This window comes from Procambarus clarkii, chromosome 73 (assembly GCF_040958095.1).
Source record: "Procambarus clarkii isolate CNS0578487 chromosome 73, FALCON_Pclarkii_2.0, whole genome shotgun sequence".
Taxonomy (NCBI): Eukaryota; Metazoa; Arthropoda; class Malacostraca; order Decapoda; family Cambaridae; genus Procambarus; species Procambarus clarkii.
The window spans coordinates 11,462,989-11,470,468 of NC_091222.1; the positions used below are offsets into that span (position 1 = coordinate 11,462,989).

Here is a 7,480-nt window from a genome sequence, read left to right on the forward strand (position 1 = left end):
CCAGTTTATCTGTACAAGTATGATGAATAAAACAGGTAGATATTGATATATAATGTGTGTATATAGCGTAATAACACCACACAGTATTGTTGGAGGAGAAATATTAGTGCGTCTGGCCTTGAGGGCGGCCGCCGATCAGCTGACTGTGTGAGTAGCCACATCTCTGTGCCTTTACTCACCATACAAGCTTAGATGTACAGTTATGGTGAACAAAACATGTAGATACTTATATATAACGTCTGTATATAAGATATGTAGCGTAATAACACCACACAGTATTGTTGGAGGAGAAATATTAGTGCGTCTGACCTTGAGGGCGGCCGCCGATCAGCTGTGTGAGTAGCCACATCTCTGTGCCTTTACTCACCATACAAGCTTAGATGTACAGTTATGGTGAACAAAACATGTAGATACTTATATATAACGTCTGTATATAGTGAATTATAGCAAAAACATTATTGTGGGAGGAGAATGAGGGTGAGTCAGATGACTGGAGGGAGGGCGGGAGTGGCTGGCTGGTACACAGCGGTCACTCCCCATTACTTTTTGACTCATAATAGCTACTTAGTGGTTCGTTATAGTGAACAAAACATGCAAATACTTATATATAACCTGTGCTTATAGTGTAATAACCGACAAAGTATTTGTTCACTGATTGATGAACATAATTGAATCAACAATATGCACACCATATTTTTGAGTACAGCAATGATTCACTCATTTTATTATATAAATATATCAAACTACACACTATTGAATAATATTACAGCAAAAAAAGTATGAAAAATCAATCAGAGACATTGAAATAATTCGGTAATTATCTCTTTGTGGCAACTCTGGCCTGACAGCTTGCGAGCAACAGACCGCCTGGGACGCACGCTGAGTCAGCGCCTATAATTTGCCAGACTTCCCCACCCTATAGCGGGCAATATATGCCACTTACGATTTTTTTATTATTTTTCCCGTTTTCAGTGAACACAAATTAACAGGTTAGAAAGAAATTTTTTTTTTTTTTTCAAAATGACATGCGCCTGTGGGGATGGCAGGATATTAAACCCCGAGCATGTTAAGGGTTAAATTACACTATAATAAAATAATAATAGAAATAAACTGATTTCAGTAAAATAATAAAGCTTACGAGCAACCACAAACATATTCTGTATGCTGTCATGGTAAAATCTCTAGGAAGAGATTCGGCCCGCTCTCTCATCACCTATTCTACTCATTCATGTCTATATAATAAAGAACTGCAGCCAAGAAGAACAATAACAACTACTACTTCCAGACGTCTAGACAATACCACCAGTCTACCTACCCCACTGCCCGTCACCCCACCTCACACCTGGGTCCCTGGGAGCTCACGCCATCAGCCAAACAAGCAGTTTAACAACCGGTTAATAGTTAAAGAAGTCACCAGCGCCATCTACCTGGCCGACATTCTGTATATATGGCTGCATAGCTCACCATGAGTCAGATTACTCCAGCGTGCTTAACTGAGTAGTCCCGTTAACACATCTCGGTGTGATAACAGATTTAGTCAGACTAGCTCACAGTATTCCTGCACCATATTTTATTTTGCATCTTAACGTAAATTTGATTGTTCATCTAGTTTGTTTTGCAAATTTTGTATTAGAGCCAAGCCTTGATATTTTTGTAATTTGTTTAATTTATTTTTTCGATCAAAGTAAAGTATTTTTAAATGTTTTTTTCCCTCTGATTTATCCTACAATTTACCCCATGGTGAAGACGACTTGCAGGTTAACTTTTTTTTCTTTATTTGTTTAACCCTCAAACCGCGCATATCATATATAAATGATATCAGTGACAAAACCAAAACCGCGCACATCATTTATATATGATTTCGTGTCTAGCGCTATAATTTAAACGCCCCGCCTGGGATAGGGGCAGCTATAGTACAGCCACGACCGATAGTTGCCAGATGCCACCTAGAACAAAAATCCAGGCCAACATTCTTGGGTGTTACAGCGTCAGTATTGAGCAAGCCACCAAGGCTGGCACACGCAGCACGAGCTCACAGCACCGCTGTTCAGCTTGTGACCACAGCATTGCCTACAAATACCATAATATAAATGATACTGTTATTATTTAGCAGTGACAGTATTACTGAAACCCCCTGACTGTGACAAAACTGACCAGGATTCTGATAATAGCAGGATTGTGGTGATATTTAGCGCTGTGCATGGAGGGAGGAGTAAGGCTGTGGGAGGGAGGGTTGTGGCGTCGTTTTCTGACTGTGTGTGGCCACCATTTATTGACTGCACTCACCATACCAGCTTAGTGGTTCGCCATGGTGAACACAAATGTAGATACTTATATATAACATGTGTATAGTGTGAGATAACAGCGAGAGGAGAAGGTTGGGAGCCGCCATTTTGGTGAGGGAGGAGCGTCGTCTGCACGACTTGGCATGTTGTTTATGATGGCCACTATGGTCTTTGGGCACCATACCAGCTTATTTGTTCAGGTATGGTGAATAAAACAGGTAGATACTTATATATAATGTGTGTATATAGCGTAATAACACCACAAACAATATTGTTGTTGGACAAATATTAGTGCGTCTGGCCTTGAGGGCGGCCGCCGATCAGCTGACTGTGTAAGCAGCTACGTCTTTCTGCCTTTACTCACCATACAAGCTTGGATGTACAGTTATGGTGAACAAAACATGTAAATACGTATATATAACGTCTGTGTATAGTGAATAAAGACAGAAAGAGTATTGTGGGAGGTGAATGAGGGTGAGGGAGGGAGTGGCAGTGAGTGGCTCGCTTGTGTTTGGCGATCACTCCTCGTTGCTTTTTGACTCACAAGACCAACTTAGTAGTTCGTTATGGTGTACAAAACATGCAAATACTTATATATAACCTGTGTATATAATGTAACAACAGCAAAACTTTTTGTTTATTGTTTTATGAACATAATAATTGAATCACTAATATGCACACCATAATTTTGAGTACAGCAGTGGTTCACACATTTTATAATATAAATATACCACAATTCACTGTATGGAATAATATTACTGCAAAAAAAACTAAGAAAAAATCAGAGACATTGAAATAATTAGGTAATAATATATTTGTGGCAACTGACGTCTGACAGCTCAGGCGGAGTAGACCTCGTCTGGCGAAGGCTCTGCCAACGCCCCTTTTTTGCCACACTTCCCTACCCTATTGCGGCTAAAATATGCCACCTACGATTTTTTGGTTATTTTTTCCATGATCAGGGAACAAAAATGAACACTTCTATAAGACGAAAGAATTTTTTGGATTTTTTTTTTTTGTTGCGCCTGTGGGTGTGAATTCCATTTGGGCCCCTAGCGGTTTGAGGGTTAAAGGTACTTTCAGGTACACTGAAGGTAATAATTTGCACTTATGATCAAAATTGCACAGGCAAAGCCAAGAGCACAATGGAGCAAGGGTGGTGAAGCTAGGCAACCTGGGTTACAAAGAAGAAGTAGAATAAAAATTCTAAAGTAATATAAACTTAATGGTAATTTAAGTAATAAAAACTGAATGGGAACTTAAGAAAAGTAAAAATGAATTAGAATAACTAATAACAATAGATGACCAATAAAAATCAAAAAGCAACGAAGAAATCTATAAAACAAATAACTTACTATATTATTATAGGTACACTATAGTTGAATACTAAAGTTACACTAAAACACTAAAACAAAATGAGGTAGATTAAATAGAGATACACTCAGGTACACTGGATAATAAAGTTTATACTAGAGGACACAGGCAAAGCCAGTGTACAATGGAACAAGGGAGTAAAAATGAAAAAAGAGAATAATAGAGATGACAATTTTTTTTAAATAAATTTAAAACCTTTTGAAAGTTTTTTTTAAATCATATATAATACAATGAAAACTTTATCATTTCATAAAAAAGCATTTTTGGAAAAATTTAATATTTTATGATAATTTGGTTCGTTAGGCAACTTTGGCTATTAGGTCTGACATAATTGCCAGAGTCGGGCAAATATAATGATAATTACACTATCCTGTCAGGCTAGTGTAATTATCAGATTCAGGCTTATTTAACCGCCAGATTCAGGTTAACCCTTTCGCTCGGTAACCACTCAGCATTGCGTCGTTTTTTTAGTAAACGCATTTCCGGTAACGACGCAGCATTGCGTCGTTTTTTTAGTAGACACATTTCCGGTAACGACGCAGCATTGCGGCGGCGGCTTCGGGAGGGGCGCGTCGTGGTTTTGAATATTACATGAATATACTCCTGTAGGAAATTTCATTGCAAATACATTGATACCAAAATGAAAGACCTAGGACCTGAGTTGAAGTAACAAAGTTGAAAACAGTATACCCATTTTATTAGCGCTCACTGGGATTACGCTCCGTCACTTTCTCTGTTTGCTGTGGGTGGTACGCCTGGCTTTTGGACTTTATATTTGCATTACTCCTGTAGGGAATTCTATTGCAAACACAATGTTATCAAAATGAAAGACCTAGGACGAGACTTGAGATGTCCAAAGTGAAGAGAGAGTACACATTTTATTGCTCTTGCGCGGTTCTGGATAATACGCTCTTACTTTCTCACTTTCTCGCTGGGCTTTTGGGCTTTATATGCATTTAGTCTTGTAGAGAATTCTATTGCGAACACATTGATACCAAATTGAGAAACATAGGACAAGAAATGAGATGACAAAGTGGAAAAGAGAATACATTATTCAGTATTACCGCGCTCTCTAGTGTAATGAGAGGTGCCTTGGAGTGGCGCAGTGCTCTTTCTGGGCCACTTTCATCTTGTTGGCAGGTGGAGCGTGCTGCGTTTCTTTTTACTTTATATGCATATACTCTTGTTGGGAATTCTATTGCTAACACAATGATACCAAAATGAAAGCCCTAGGACGGGAATTGAGGTGACAGCCCTAGGACGGTGAATTGAGGTGGAGTGGTACACTCTTTTCACTCTGGTGAAAAGAGTGTACACATTTTATCGCTCTTATGCACTCCCGTGTAACATGCACTCACTTTCTCTGTTTGTTGTTGATGGTACGCCAGGTTTTTGGACTTTATATGCCTTTAGTCCTGTAGAGAATTCTATTGCGAACACAATGATACCAAATTGAAAAACCTTGGACGAGAATTGAGGTGACAAAGTTGAAAAGACTATACATTTTTCAGAATTACTGTGCGCTACCGTGAAACGCTGAGGCCCACCCGGGGTAGTGCAGGTCTCGCATGCGCGAGCAATAAAGTATTAATCTAATTGCCAGATTTAGGTGATGTAAGTGTCAGAAAAAGGCTTGTAAAATTGCAAGTCTAATATTATTTCCAGATTCATGCTAATTCAAATACCTGTCAGGTTAATATAATTAGAAATGCCGGTCAGGTTAATGTAAATGCCAATCAAGCTATTTAACTGCTGCAATCAGGAGAATAATAATGCTAAATTTAACATAATTGGCAGCCAGACTAATATAATTGCCAGATTCAGGTTAATAAAAATTCATGTTGGGCTAATATAAATGCCAGTCAGGCTAATATAATTTTCAGATTCATGGAAATATAATTGCTAGTCAGGATAACATAATTGCCTAAGTCAGACTCCCATAATTGCCAGTTAGGCTAACATAATTGCTAGGTACAGAGTAAGATAACTACCAGATTCAGGATAACATAGTTGCCAGATTCAGGGTATAATAATAGCTAGATTTTTGGGAAAATAATTGCCAGTCACACTAATACAATTTCTAGTTAAGTTATTGCATGACTCAGGGTAATATAAATGCCAGGTTTAGTGTAAAATACTTGCCAGTCAGGATAATGGAAATGCCAATCAGAGTAATGTAACTAACTGCTGCCGCTAAGCAAGAGTAATAAAGTAATAATTTCTGACTTGTACAATTACAAATGCTAGCATCAAGTAATATAACTACTGAACTTAGGAAACACTAATATAATTGTCTCGCTTAAGCAAATTTAAATAGTCTGGTTAATATCAGCAATGAAATTAAGCCAGACTAATAAAAATATCCAACTCAAGCAAATGCAAAAAACAAATTTTTGCTCAAATTAATTCTAAACAGGCTTATATAACTTCTGAATTATGTATATTAGTCAGTCATGAAGCAAGATAACACACAAATCACTTTGCTAATTTTAATCAAGAATAGCAAAGACTCAAACAAAATATATACAAATTGTACATAAAAAAAGGTATCTGTTAGAGTAGGCATACTGATAAGCATCTAAATACTGGATTAAAATGATTTTGTCATTCTTGCCTATAAAATGGTCTCATTTTGATACACCTCAAATTATTTTCTACCCCTTTCCCTAATGTTGAAGATATATTGTTTAAATATAATATGTTAAGAAATATATATTTTAATATATAACATAGTTTGTTACGTGTATTAACCCTCAAACCGCACATATCATATATAAATGATATCAGTGACAAAACCGAAACCGCGCACATCATTTATACAATACAATACAATACAATACAATACAATTTTATTTAGGTGAGGTACATACATACAATAAATATTTACAAGGATTGTTTAACTTATAGGTATAGCTAGCACATACAATGCCTAAAGCCACTATTACGCAAAGCGTTTCGGGCATGATAAACTTAAATGACAAGCTTAATACTAATTGAACATAATGAGTAGAATGAAAACAAGAAATGAAAACATAGATGAAAAAGCAGCACAAATACAATTATGTCGACAAACAGCGCTCTTTAAAGAAAAAAACAGACATTGGTTGACAATAGAAGGGTTAGGTAGGTTACAGGGAATTTATTAGGTATAGCTTCGCTTTTAACTTAAACTGGTTGAGAGAGGTACAGTCTTTAACATGGTTGGGAAGGTCATTCCACATTCTGGGCCCCTTGATTTGTAGAGCATTTCTAGTTTGATTAAGTCGTACTCTAGGAATATCAAAACTGTATTTATTTCTGGTGTGATGCTCATGGGTTCTGATACAACCTTCTATGAAGCTTTTGAGATCAGGATTGGCATTATAGTTTAGCGTTTTATATATGTATAATACACATGAGAGAATGTGCAGTGACTTAATGTCTAACATATTCAGAGATTTAAGTAGGGGTACCGAGTGATGTCTGGGGCCAGAATTGGATATTATATTTATATATGATTTCGTGTCTAGCGCTATAATTTAAACGCCCCGCCTGGGATAGGGGCAGCTATAGTACAGCCACGACCGATAGTTGCCAGATGCCACCTAGAAAAAAACTCAAGGCCAACATTCTTGGGTGTTAGAGCGTCAGTATTGAGCAAGCCACCAAGGCTGGTGCACGCAGCTCGAGCTCACAGCACCGCTGTTCAGCTTGTGACCACAGCATCGCCTATAAATGCCATAATATAAATGATACTGCTATTATTTAGCAGTGATAGTATTACTGAAGCCCCCTGACCGACTGATAAAACCGACCAGGATTCTGATAATAGCAGGATTGTG

The 7,480-nt window shown here is 37.5% G+C and overlaps 1 protein-coding gene across 1 annotated transcript in view; it reads left to right on the top strand.

Moving 5' to 3' along the window:
• Positions 1-3,454, top strand: part of LOC138356516 (uncharacterized) — a 352,850-nt gene extending 349,396 nt beyond the window's left edge. The window contains exon 5 of the transcript XR_011224492.1: positions 3,441-3,454. The gene's annotated coding sequence lies outside the window, so the exon portion shown is untranslated. The remainder of the gene's footprint in view (positions 1-3,440) is intronic.
• Positions 3,455-7,480: the final 4,026 nt, after the last annotated feature.